Source organism: Somniosus microcephalus, chromosome 23 (assembly GCF_052327205.1).
Source record: "Somniosus microcephalus isolate GS21.2 chromosome 23, FLI_Smic_1.0, whole genome shotgun sequence".
In the NCBI taxonomy this organism is placed as follows: Eukaryota; Metazoa; Chordata; class Chondrichthyes; order Squaliformes; family Somniosidae; genus Somniosus; species Somniosus microcephalus.
This window is the reverse complement of record NC_141009.1, coordinates 19,160,285-19,173,532: the sequence shown is the minus strand read 5'-3', so window position 1 is coordinate 19,173,532 and position 13,248 is coordinate 19,160,285. Positions and strand designations below refer to the sequence as shown.

The window sequence follows — 13,248 nt, the reverse complement described above, 5'->3', positions numbered from 1 at the left end:
TCTTGTATTTGCTGATCAGATGCCGAGAGCTGTTCCTGTGTTTCAGGAGTGAGCTCTTCACCCATGCACTGATGACCTCTCCTTCTAACAAGCCAGTTGCCTATTTCCATTATCTACTAACTGGCTGCAATTGTAACAATTATTTTTTTTTGCAGCTGATGCAGGTTGTTGACTCTTTCTTCATCATAGGCAATTGCCTATTAAAACTCAACCAAGTGCCCCCTTTTTCAAAGGAGCACAACCAATAAATACTGTAACACCCACTATCTGGATGCACAAGTGAAGATGATCAAGAAGCTTGGAGATCACATCACCAACTTGAAGAGACTGGGACCCTGCCTTGTAGGCAATGATGGCTTGTGACTTTGTACAAAGAGCTGAGAGGAAAAAAAAATACATACGAATTAGGAGCAGGCCACTCGGCCCCTTGAGCTGCTCCGCCATTCAATCAGATCATGGCTGGTAACTGTTCACCTGTCATTATTAAAATGTGGAATGCATGTGAAGTGCATATTTTAAAGAGATGTCATTCGCTTTATTTGCACTTGAAATCTTCTCCACAGAGATGGAATATTTTGGGGTAATAAAGCCCACATCTTCGAAGTAGTTGATTTTTAAAAAAATCTTAATTATTTATCAGGTTTTGGACTAATACAATATGGACATCCAAAGTGTGTTTCTGTGCTCTATAGTTAGTGATGTCTAATGAACAATTTTGGGTCAAGTGAGAAAAAGATTGCTGGACTTCAGTTGGAAACTTTTTTTTTAAAATACCGTAACACCCACTATCTGGATGCACAAGTGAAGATGATCAAGAAGCTTGGAGATCGCATCACCAACTTGAAGAGACTGGGACCCTGCCTTGTAGGCAATGATGGCTTGTGACTTTGTACAAAGAGCCGAGACTTGAGCTCTGTAATGTCATTAACTGTCAATAAAATGTTCAAATTTAAAAATAAAATAAATAAAAGATAAAAATAAATACCGTAACGTCACAAAAAAGTTTAAAAGAATGTTAAGAAATCAAATTAAAATTTTGTTACTGGGGCTGATGATGCACTCCAGTCCCTCCGGTGCCCTCGAGTCGCGGAAGGCCTCGAACGTGCCGGCGGACACCGCATGCTCCATCTCTGGGGCCACCCGGGTGTGAACGTGGCCGCGGAAGAGGGGCAGGCAGTCAGGCCGAACGACCACCCGCTGCCTGGACCAGTTGATGCTCACTTTGGCCAGGCCCAGGGGCAGTCCCACGAGGAGGTCCCTCGACCTGCCCGCTCCCCCGCCGGGTGACCAAAGATCAGGAGTGTGGGACTGAAGTGCAGCCAAAAAATCGAGGAGCAGCCCCTTAAAGTAGTGGAAGAGGGGCTGCAACCTCTCACATTCTATATGTATGTGGAACACGGATTCCTCCAGGTCACAGAAAATACAGGCGGCCTGGGAGTCCGTGAACTTTACTGGACAGGACTGCCCCATGCAACACCCTCCAGACCAAGTCCCCAATAGAACACTCAAGAAGCTCGACGCCATCCAGGACAAAGCAGCCCGCTTGACTGGCACCCCATCCACCATCTTAAACATTCACTCCCTCCACCACCGGCGTACCGTGGCTACAGTGTGTACCGTCTACAAGAAGCACTGCAGCAACTTGCCAAGGCTTCTTCGGCAGCACCTCCGAAACCCGCGACCTCTACCACCTAGAAGGACAAGGGCAGCAGACGCATGGGAACACCATCACCTCCAAGTTCCCCTCCAAGTCACACACCATCCTGACTTAGAAATATATCGCCGATCCTTCATCGTCGCTGGGTCAAAATCCTGGAACTCCCTCCCTAACAGCATTGTGGGAGTACCTTCACCACACGGACTGCAGCGGTTCAAGAAGGCGGCTCACCACCACCATCTCAAGGGCAATTAGGGATGGGCAATAAATGCTGGCCTTACCAGTGACGCCCACATCCCATATACAAATAAAAAAAGTAAAGGGAGGACTCCATAGTGAGCCCAGATTGTTGTTTCAGTTTGTTGCCAGTATTTATTATTAAATTACCATTATCCCCTGCCGATTGGTATTCAGATAAGAAATGTATACAGGATTGAAATTTACATTTTTGCTCTGGAGGCCGAATATTCGACATTAATTCTCCCCCAGTACTGCTTTAATCCCAAGCGTTTGTAGTGATTTAAATTGATTTACAGGATGACTTCAGCCTGGAGACTGTACTAACTCATTCTTAGAATAGGGGTGTTTTAGAAACATTAGTACTAAATGCCATAAATGTTCATTTTTACAGCATACTTAACGTTTAAATTGCGTTATATAATACAATCATTGCAAACAGATTCATTCAAGTGACACTGGGTATGACCATTGCAATATTTTCCACATCTCCTCCACAAATTAGTGTAAAAGTCCTGTTCTGATTCTTTGATTCCTCCCAAATTACACTTCAACAGGCACTGTAACGTTGCAATAAAGTTAAATTAAAAGATGAATGAGGTTTTTTTTTCTTAAAAGAACACATATACTTCTGGTGTGTGAAGTACAAAGGTTTGCCCTGAAATCTGACGAGGCTGCATCTGCAGATATCATTCGATTTGCTCCCCAGCGCCATCTATGTGGCATTGACTCGTCATCCGGGCAGGCGTTTGCTCAAACTGTTGAAGAAGAGGGCGGAACCGTCTCACCAGATCCTACCGGCACTCCAGCTAACTAGTTCAGACCTAGTTTGACCAGCGTGGGTTATTCTGGTGCCAGTTGCTTCTGTGCATCGAGTGAGATCCTTCGGTAAGTAACACTGCGTGCATTGTATTTGGGCTCGACCCTCAGCCTTTTATTTTTCTAATTTTGTTCCCCACCCCTAACGCTTGGATTGAAGAATAGGTTGGTTGAGTGACTTAGACAGCAATGAATGAGGGAGTTGTGATCCCAGAGTGTGTTCTATAGACATTTTACGATTTCTTTTCTTCAATTTAGGGGACAGTTGCCAGCGGGGAGATGCGAGTCTTTTAGTAACTAACCACTAGGTGATTTCTGTAAAGTAATTACGAGTCAGTCTCTCTCTCTCTGAGCTAGTATTCGCCTAGTTCGCTCTGCAGGATTGCTCATTTGTTTCCTATTGAGAATAGGAATGTTTAACCAAATATGGGCGTGTGGGGCACTTCAGAATCCAGGGGATTTAAAACGACCTCCAGTGTCGAGGTCTGGCTGGAGTTCATTTTGTAATCTTGTTTCTTGTCTCCATGTATATTTGATTTATTTCCCCCGCCCAGCCCAGGTTAATATTCTCCTCCGTGAATGGGCGTTAACTGGAGCTCCCTATTGATCTAATTCAAGTTTTGCATATTTTTCCTACAGGCTGCGAGAATCGTGGACTTTATTTAAAAAAACATTTCACGCTTCCACTTTTTAAAAAACAAGTTTTTTACGAAATGCCTAATTTTTTTTTGTTTAAAAGTACCTATTACGTGCAAACTTTCGGAAGTTACTGTTTTAATTCTGTTGTTAGTGGTCAGTAGGGAGAATGAGTCATTCGGAAGAATTGTTGATGACTAACGACTTATAAACAAGGACATTTTTCCAGGTCAAAAAAAACAGCTCGTTTATCTCCCATTTTGTGGTTAAAACTAAGGATTTAGACAACTTATTTTATTTAGGTGTGGCTGTGGCGATACTGATTCTTCACTCGTCTTAGACCGTGAGTTGCTTGGAGCTAGTTGATATTGGAGCTAGAACTGTATTACACGTGAACTTGCAGGAATGAAACGTCTCCATCTTTTGAAAACGGTAGCAACTATAGAACATTTTAAATAGGCAGTAACGCGTGGAAATAAAGTTGGTGCCACGTCTGAGATCTCCTGTCGCTCGCCAGTGGCTATCCAGAAGGATTGACTTGTGATAATTGTTGGACATTCCTCCCACCACTGAAACTGAGATAACCTCTTTGATCATTTTTCATCAAAGCCAGAGTGATGTTCGGTATCTAACAGAACTTCTGGGCAATAGCCAGATATGTAAATGGGGAAAATAACCACTCATATAAAATGTAGTGGTAAAAGAAATACATTTCTCCCCCCCCCCCCCCCCCCCAATTTTTGTTCTCCTTTCTCCAAAGTGGCGTCTCATGTTGGGGTGCACTTCCAGAAGTACTGGCAGCCTTCCTGTACCATGCCCAATTGGCCATTCTTTCTTTCATGTCCATCTGGACAAGGTGTCTGCAGGCTATTCAGATACAAGGGCTTCATTGCCAAGCCTGCAGAAGCATTGTCCTAGCCTTGTTTCTGTATGTGTATAATTTTTTTTTTAAACTATACACACACACGAGGGTTACTATAGAACTATCAAGTTTGGGAACCCTGGCTATTTTTTATTACCCTTCCTCTGAAGACACTGAATCTAGTTACGAGGGACTGCAATGCCACCCTGTCAAAGATCAACTAACTCGGCACAGACCAGGGCTTGAATGTGGAAACCTTCCTTATTTACGTGGCTCAATATCAACCTACACTGCTATTAGAGTGCCCCATGATTTTAGATAGATGCAACTTGTCCTCCTGTACTCTGCCCAGGTAGATGTAATAGCAGAGCACTTGGAAAGCAGTGACAGGATTGGACAAAGTTAACATGGATTTACAAAAGGTAAATCATGCTTGACTAATCTACTGGAATTTTTTGAGGATGTAACTGGTAAAATAGGTAAGGGAGAACCAGTGGATGTGGTGTATTTGGACTTTCAGAAGGCTTTCGATAAGGTCCCACATGTGCAAAATTAAGGCACATGGGATTGGGGGCAAGGTATTGACTTGGATAGAGAATTGGTTGGCGGACAGAAAGGTCAGAGTTGGAATAAACTGGTTGTTTTCCGAGTGGCAGGCAGTGACTAGTGGGGTACCGCAAGGATCGGTCCTAGGACCCTAGCTGTTCACTATATATTAATGATCTGGACGAGGGAATTGGATGTAATATCTCCAAATTTGCAGACGACACAAAGCTGGGTGGGAGGGTAAGCTGTGAGGAGGATGTTGTGAAACCCCAGTATGATTTGGACAGGTTGGGTGATTGGGCAGAAACATGGCAAATGCACTATAATGTGGATAAATGTGAGGTTATCCACTTTGGTGGCAAAAACAGGAAGGCAGATTATTATTTGAATGGCAATAGATTGGGAGAAGGGGAAGTGCAAAGAGACCTGGGTGTTCTTGTGCACCAGTTGCTGAAGGTAAGCATGCAGGCAGTTAAGAAGGCAAATGGTATGTTGGCCGTCGTAGCAAGAGGGTTCAAGTACAAGAACAAGGATGTCTTGCTGCAGTTGTACAGGGCCTTGGTGAGACCGCACCTTGAGCATTGTGTGCAGTTTTGGTCACCTTACCTGAGGAAGGACGTTCTTGCCATGGAGGGAGTGCAGCGACGATTCACCAGGCTGATACCTGGGATGGCAGGAATGACGTATGAGGAGAGAGTGTGTCGATTGGGCTTATACTCACTGGGGTTTAGAAGATTGAGAGGGGATCTCATCGAAACCTATAAAATTCTGTCAGGTCTGGACAGACTAGATGCAGAAAGGATGTTTATGATGGCCGGGGAGTCCAGAACCAGGGATCATAGTCTAAGGATAAGGGGTAAGCCATTTAGGACCGAGATGAGGAGGAATTTCTTCACCCAGAGAGTGGTGAACCTGTGGAATTCTGTGCCACAGAGGGTGGTGGAGGCTAGTTCCTTAAATATATTCAAGAAAGAGTTGGATATATTTCTCAAGCCTAAAGGGATCAAGGGATATGGGGAGAAGGCAGGGACAGGGTACTGAATTTGGATGATCAGCCATGATCTCATTGAATGGCGGAGCAGGCTCGAAGGGCTGAATGGCCTACTCCTGCTCCCATCTTCTATGTTTTATATCTGAGCTTGAAGAATGAGTCTCGGCAAGCGTTGACCATGGGGAAGTGGGAAGGAGGCAACATCACAGTCGTACCCCATCCTGATCTCTGCCAATGTCCACACGCTCACTGAAAGCAAGGTTTTTTAGATTCCAAATCAAGGCTGGAACCTTGGTCAATTCTGCCCCTATTCCATAAATCGGGGCCACTGAAGCTGATTGTTTAGCCCAATCACGCCCCGCAGAGCAGTCGGGAGATTAAAACCCTGGGCTGTTTTCATTTGTACAGTGCAGGTATTCCCGAGATAAGCTTGCTAGATCGTCAGGGGAAATCTCTGAAATATTTTGTTAACACTAACATACTTTTTTCTTTCCCACAGCTGTCAGTGATGGAAGTATAATTAATCTTGGATCAGTGATCCACATTGCAAAATGATCTACTTGTGGTCCAAAATGATGTTGCATTCTAACAGTTTTATGGTTTGACATCAAATCTGTGTTTTATTTTCCACTCCCTGTAAATTGTATACATCTATCCTTAACATGTGCTGATCAGTTGCAGAGTTACTCGGGTGTGGCAGTTTTACCGAAGTGATCACTGCTTCCTCAGTATTCAATATTAGTTCCTTTTCTCATTTCCTCTTCCACATAAAGTTACTTTTTAAAAAGTGGTCATGATGATATTTTTCAAAATTGTAGCATTTTCTTAAGTTTCCAAGTTGGTCGGTCTGTCTAACTTTCTAGGTGATTCAAAGTTAACAGTGCTCCAGCTCTTTTAAAGTGATATATTTTTGTGTTTTAAAACTTCGAATTCTCAACCAATTGTAAAAATGTGCCAAGAGCACAGAAAATAGTGATTTTTGTTTTAATCCTTTAAAACTTCCAGTTACAATATTTTATTATATCTGGAAAATTGCTATATTAGTGCAATGTTAAGAATATAAGAAATGGGAGCAGGAGTATACCATTTGGCCCTTTGAATGGGAGAGCAGGCTCGATCAGATCATGGCTGATCATCTACCTCCACTCCACCTTCCCACACTGTCCCCATATCTCTTGATTCCCTTAATATCCAAAAATCTAATTCAAATTGTATTACTAACCATACCTGAATCAATTATAGTTATGACTGGTAAACCTGCCATTTAATTTAATAGGCCAGAACACTGGTCATGTGGCATGCTAATTTATCGTGAATTGGTATTTTAAAAACTTTAGGAAAGCAAAGCCGAGATCACTGCAATCCCTTCCTACAGGTGCTATTTTCAAAGTCAGTCTTGCCCGAGACTATTAAGACTTACAAGGGAAGTACATTTGGTGATAGCAGAACTTAACACAAGATGTAGGAGTCGGTCATTTGGCCCCTCGAGCCTGCTCTGCCATTCAATAACATCGTGGCCTCAACTCTACTTCCCTGCCCCCTCCCCATAACCCTTGACTCCCTTATCGTTCAAAAATCTGTCTATCTCCACCTTAAATATATTCAATGACCCAGCCTCCACAGCTCTCTGGGGAAGAGAATTCCAAAGATTCACGACCCTCTGAGAAGAAATTTCTCCTTATTTCCAATTTAAAAGGGTGCCCCCTTATTCTGAAATTATGTCCCCTAGTTCTAGATTTCCCCCACGAGGGGATACATCCTCTCAGCATCTACCCTGTCAAGCCCCTTCAGAATCTTATGTTTCAATAAGATCCGCTCTCATTCTTCTAAACTCAGAGTATAGGCCCAACCTTGCAGAACAATACAGAATAATCCACCTTCTTGTGCTGCTGTGGTCACTGAGCTGAGTATTTTGTTTTTGTGAGTGGTATGTCAGGTAGTCAACGTAACCAGTACTGAGGAAGTTAAAAAGGAAATTGGCCTTCAATACTGAGGAAGCAGAATTGTTACTTTGGTAAATTGGCTCTAGACATCTGTTCTATACTGTGGAAGTGTGCAGGGAGGTTAAACCCACAAAAAAAAAGTGGTTCTGTGGAATATGTAACAAAATCTACAATGATTTCAAACTACTTAATGATTTCTTGAACGGTTAAATCCAATTAATCTCTAGGATTTTTTTTTTGTTCAACATGATTGTGCCTTGAAATTGAATGATTTGAAATTCGCAAAATAAACGGGTTTGTCTATAAAGTGCTAAAAGACTGGGAACAGAATTCTCCATCCCTGACCGCAGCTGTTATTTACTATACCAAAACCTTAGCAGATGGCTGTTCTATTTTAATTTACTTCAAGACTCGAAGCCTAAATGCTGTTTAATCTTGTAGTGTTAGTATACATCTCTTCAACTGATTTTTATTTTATTGTAAAAGGGCAGCATGGTGGCATAGTGGTTAGCACTGTTGCCTCACAGCGCCAGGGACACGGGTTCGAATCCGGCCTCGGGTGACTGTCTGTGTGGAGTTTGCACATTCTCCCCATGTTTGCGTGGGTTTCCTCCGGGTGCTCCGGTTTCCTCCCACAGTCCAAAGATGTGCGGGTTAGGTTGATTGGCCATGATAAATTGACCATTAGTGTTAGGGGGATTAAAATATGAGGGGTTACGGGGATCGGGTGGGATATGTGTCGGTGCAGGCTTGATGGGCCGAAATGGTCTCTATCTGCACTGTGGCGTTTCTGTGATTCTGTGAATGTAACTTTTCAGTTTATATCCCCCCCCCCCACCATGACTTAAAGGATTTTAAAACGTTTTGGTCTAGAGTGGAACCAGTTTAGTGAATTCAGGAGAAATGGCCTTTAAAAATTAGGAACAAAATTGCAGCATCTCTGCAGTTAAATAAAACAAGATTCCTGTTAGAATTATTGAAAGTTATAGAATAAGAAGGTTAAAATGTGGAAACCGCCCCCCACCAACAAATAAAGAACCACCAAAAAAGGAATCTGGCTGTAGTCTGGGAAAGGGGAAATGCATTTATCTGTATTGCCATCTAATCTTAAAATGTTAACTATGTAGGACTCGCGCGCTCTCTCTCTTGCCTGCAGGCTGACTCCAGCCAGTTGCTTTAGAGGATGCGTGCACACCCGTCTCTGTATAATGTTTAAACTTTTTTCGACAATTCAGATGACTATTTTCCCTTTCTATATAAGACTATCCCCTTTTTATATAAGACTTTCATCCCAGTTATCTGAGGAAGAGTGTCTTTTTTTGATGGGTATTTACTCAAATTCCCAGATATTAGGTACAATTGCATTGATTCATTAGCCCCTACTGAAGTGAATCATTGCCCCATTCACAGAATCCTGGCTCTAGCTCCAGTCAAAGTTTGGTGCAGAACTGGAAAAAAAAAGCAGGAAATAGGACACCTTAATTGGATTATTGAGTCTCAAAGGCAGACATTTTAAGGGAACTGACTGCTAACTGTAACTGAGCTTGAATTTTAAGCATTCTTTGTTTATTCAAGCAACTTTGCTGAATCAGGTGTGCCTGCTTTGGGAAACTTTCTCAGAATACAAGATTACATTGCAGAAGGATTCATATATTTCATAACACTGTGTAGGAAATGAAAGTAAGTTAATAGCTAACGGTTACTTCTAACTCATTCAGTGTCTGAATTTCTCAGAGTACTTTTCCAGGTATTGCTATCTGACATTTGTCGATGTGCACCTTTTTTCTTCACCCAACTTCATTCCATCCCCCTGAAGGTGTTGGCTCCTTGCTGGTATAGTTCTCCAGGTGCCTGATGCCTTTTGATACCAACTGAAGTGTATTATTTATGAGAGAGTCTGGCTGGTGACTTGAACATAGGGGGACATCGTAGTTTAGCCCAATCCTATTCTTGTGCCACACAAATTCAGTTGCAGAAGGGTTGCTGGATAGTGCTCGGATACAGGGGCACTGAGGTTAATTACAGTGCCTGTACCACTATCTTGGATGACATTGGTTAACTCCACACAGACTCAGTTATTTATTGGATAAACCCGCTGTGCAATTGGGACAATCCAATAGAACAGTGAGGGTGGGGGGTGAGCCTGCATTAATATCTAATGCATTTGAAAAATATTTTTTCAATAGGTGTTTTAAATGCATATGCATTCATGTCTTGTCTGCTCAGACAGCGCCATCTTTGGCAGGAGGGTGCAATTATAACGTGACAAGTTTACATTGGCTGGACATAGGAATTTAAAATGGAAAAGGGGGACTGAAATACATCTGTGTATCTTGGTCCAAATATCTCTGGACTCGAATCCTGCTTCATTTGAAGACTACACTTGGCCTTGATCCTTGTCTTGCATCTAGTATAGACTATTGCCCCTCAGACATCATGCAGGTCTTGAAGAAGCTACTTTAAAAATGAAGAGAACCAGTGATTTTATATTTTCTCTGCCAGTTTTTCTGACCCAGGGATGTATAAACAGCTGCAATGTACAGAGAAAGTTATCCCAGGATGTACCTAATGGGGAGTTAGCTTTGAATTGACCTCAGGCGGTGCCTTTTTTTTTTACAGCAACTGAACCTTGTGGCCTAGAGACAGAGCACTTTGCATAGCTTCACCTTGGGAGCAGATAATATATTGCGCATTACATCACTGTGCCATCCTCGTCCTGTGACTTGCCTTGAGCAGCACCATGGAATCGGATCCACTAGCAGCCGACAGCAGTTGTGGAATTTGGTTAACAATGACTGACTGTAAATGGGCATCTGAAAGGATGGGAAATGTTGCAATAGCCCGGTTTTCCTGTTTGCGAGGCAATCTGTGCTGATGTTTGCTGCTTTCCTGCAGCTTGAATTACATAAGTCTTTGGGGGAAGAGAGCTGAGCAGTTGGTTCAGTTACTCACTCACCCGCTAAGTCATATTTAGTCATCTTCTAAAAGCACCTAGATTGCTAAATCTCTCTCTCTCTCTCTCCTCTGAGTGTTCATGAAGCAAAATATAAATGTGTCTAGAAGTGAGAGGTGCCCTGGAGTGGAGTGATGTAGGTTCACGTCTGTCTGTCTCCATTCACATTCCAATCCATGCTGTCGTGCAGAAGCACTGAGTGGAGACCAGCACTGCACAGTGTAGGAGGGGAAAGTCCATTTTTTTAAGTTGCCCTGGGTCACTTAATTGCACAGTCTGGTGTTCAGGGAAGGGAAATAATGAGGTCATTTGTGGGGCTGAAATTGGAATGGGGAGCCATTGGAACAGGAATATCCAAACTGCGGCCAATGGATTACGCTCAGTCCCTGGAAATCAGCCCACAAAGCCCAGACCATTCGGGTCTATCTGTGCCTGCATTTCATACTAGTTTGGCCTGTGTTTGGGGGACCAGGAGACTTGGGACAGGGTTATTAATGCTATTGCCTCATTGGCGGAGGAAGCCTGAATCGGGACAAGAAGATCTGTTGGTGTCGCCAACTTGAGATTTATGAAAACAAATGCAAACATGGATTTAAACGTTGCACTTGACTCTGAAAGCTCCATGTGGCCTACAAAGATAAAAAGTTTGGATACCACTGAATTAGAAAGTTAAATGATGCATGGTGACGCATTGGAGTTACTTTTATATAATACTTGCAATCAGACCAGTGTTTGGTTAATGAAGTGTATATGGCATCATCTGAGATGTAACATTTGAGATCTGGTGCTATTGAAGAATGCAATATTTTGTTCTGCAGGACTGAGCTAAAGACATCTAGTCATTTTCAACTTCTGTGTCATCTGCTGATCTCCGAACCAGAACTGTGACACAGAATTGTACAGCACAGAAGGAGGCCATTGGATAGCTCGACCGGCACAGGCACAATTAGTCCTGCCCCCCACCCCCCCCCCCCGCTCTCCCCATAGCCCTGCAATTTCTCCCCTTCAAGTATTTATGCAACTCCTTTTTGAAAGTTGAATCTGCTTCCACTGCCCTTTCAGGCAGTGCATTCCAGATCATAACCACTCACTGGGGGGCGGGGGGAACCTCTCACCGCTGATTCTTTTGCCAATTACCTTTATCTGTATCCTCTGGTGACTGGCCCTAAATCAAAATGCCTCCCTTAAATCTCTCCTTCACCGTAACTGCTTTAAGGAGAAGAATCCCAGCATCTCTAGTCTCTCCACCTAACTGAAATAACCCTCCATCCCTGGTACCATTCTAGTAAATCTCCTCTGCACCCTCACCCAAGGCCATTAATGAGCAATTTATGATTAGTGAAATTGACATCCCTTGCAAAAGTCCTACTAATCTTTAATGGATGGCACAAGAATAACTGAACAATAGTAGACATTTTTTAACCAGTGACCGCCCCCCCCCCCCCCCCAGTTCATATCTGTACATCAAAAAAGCGCTGCTTTATGCCCTGTTTTAGCAGACTGAGACTATGGCCTGGATTTTGCAGTTAGCGGTGAATGAACGGCGCCAGCTGTTCATTACACTTGCACTTTATAAAAAAAAAAAAAAAAAAACTGTGTTTATGGGATCAGGGCGTTGCTGGAAAGGCCAGCATTTATTGCCCTCCCTAATTGCTGTTGAGAAGGCGGTGGTGAGCTGCCACCTTGAACTGCTGCAGTCTGTGTGGTGCTTATTATTTTTGTTTCGTAGCGGTTAGTTACAACTGAGTGACTTGCTAGGCCATTTCAGAGGGCAGTTAAGAGTCAACCACATTGCTGTGGGACAGGAGTCACATATAGGCCAGACCGGGTAAGGACAGCAGATTTCCTTCCCTAAAGGACATTAGTGAACCAGATGGGTTTTTATGACAATCCAGTAGTTTCATGGTCACCATTACTGATACTAGCTTTTTATTTCAGATTTATTTAATTAACAGAATTTAAATTCCCCAACTGCCGTGGTGGGATTCAAACTCACGCCTCCGGCTCATTAGTCCAGGCCTCTGGATAACTAGCCCAGTGACATTACCACTACGCTACCATTCCCTTTCGATGGGCTTTTGCACTGGAAGTCTACAGGGGATCTGGGACCAGACCAAGCAACTGTATCTCCTTAAACAATCAGGTTGAAGAATGCTTATTGAAGTGTGCAGAGTCTGAACTGGGAATTGTAAGTTAGAATAGTTAATTCAATGCCAAATCATGTATAGAAAGCAAATTAAAGACATGGAAAGAAAGATGGGATTAAGAGAGTGATAAAACAAAGGAAAAAGTTTATTAAAATTATTTACATTTTTAAGAATCTCCAACAATAATTAAAATCTGAAGGAATGAGACGCCACACTTGTAAAGTTAATTTTCGTTGCCAGAGAGGTTGTTTGGCATTGAGACTTATCACGACGATAAAACTTCACTTACACTTGACTGGACAAGCCGTAGCTCTTTCTGCTGTGTTTGGTGGTTATCTATCATGTAAGCAATGTTCCCTGTAAAGAAATTTGGGCTGCAGGACCCAAAGCTGGCTCACCGGTTGCGTGGGACCTCCAGCGCTGCATGGCCATGCAGCTTAAAAGGGAATGTTGCACG

At 43.0% G+C, this 13,248-nt stretch overlaps 1 protein-coding gene across 1 annotated transcript in view; it reads left to right on the top strand.

The window, feature by feature from the left end:
* The first annotated feature begins 2,608 nt into the window (after positions 1-2,608).
* LOC147101712 (gelsolin-like) overlaps positions 2,609-13,248 on the top strand; it is a 67,652-nt gene continuing 57,012 nt past the window's right edge. Inside the window, exon 1 of the mRNA XM_085965546.1 lies at positions 2,609-2,782. The gene's annotated coding sequence lies outside the window, so the exon portion shown is untranslated. The remainder of the gene's footprint in view (positions 2,783-13,248) is intronic.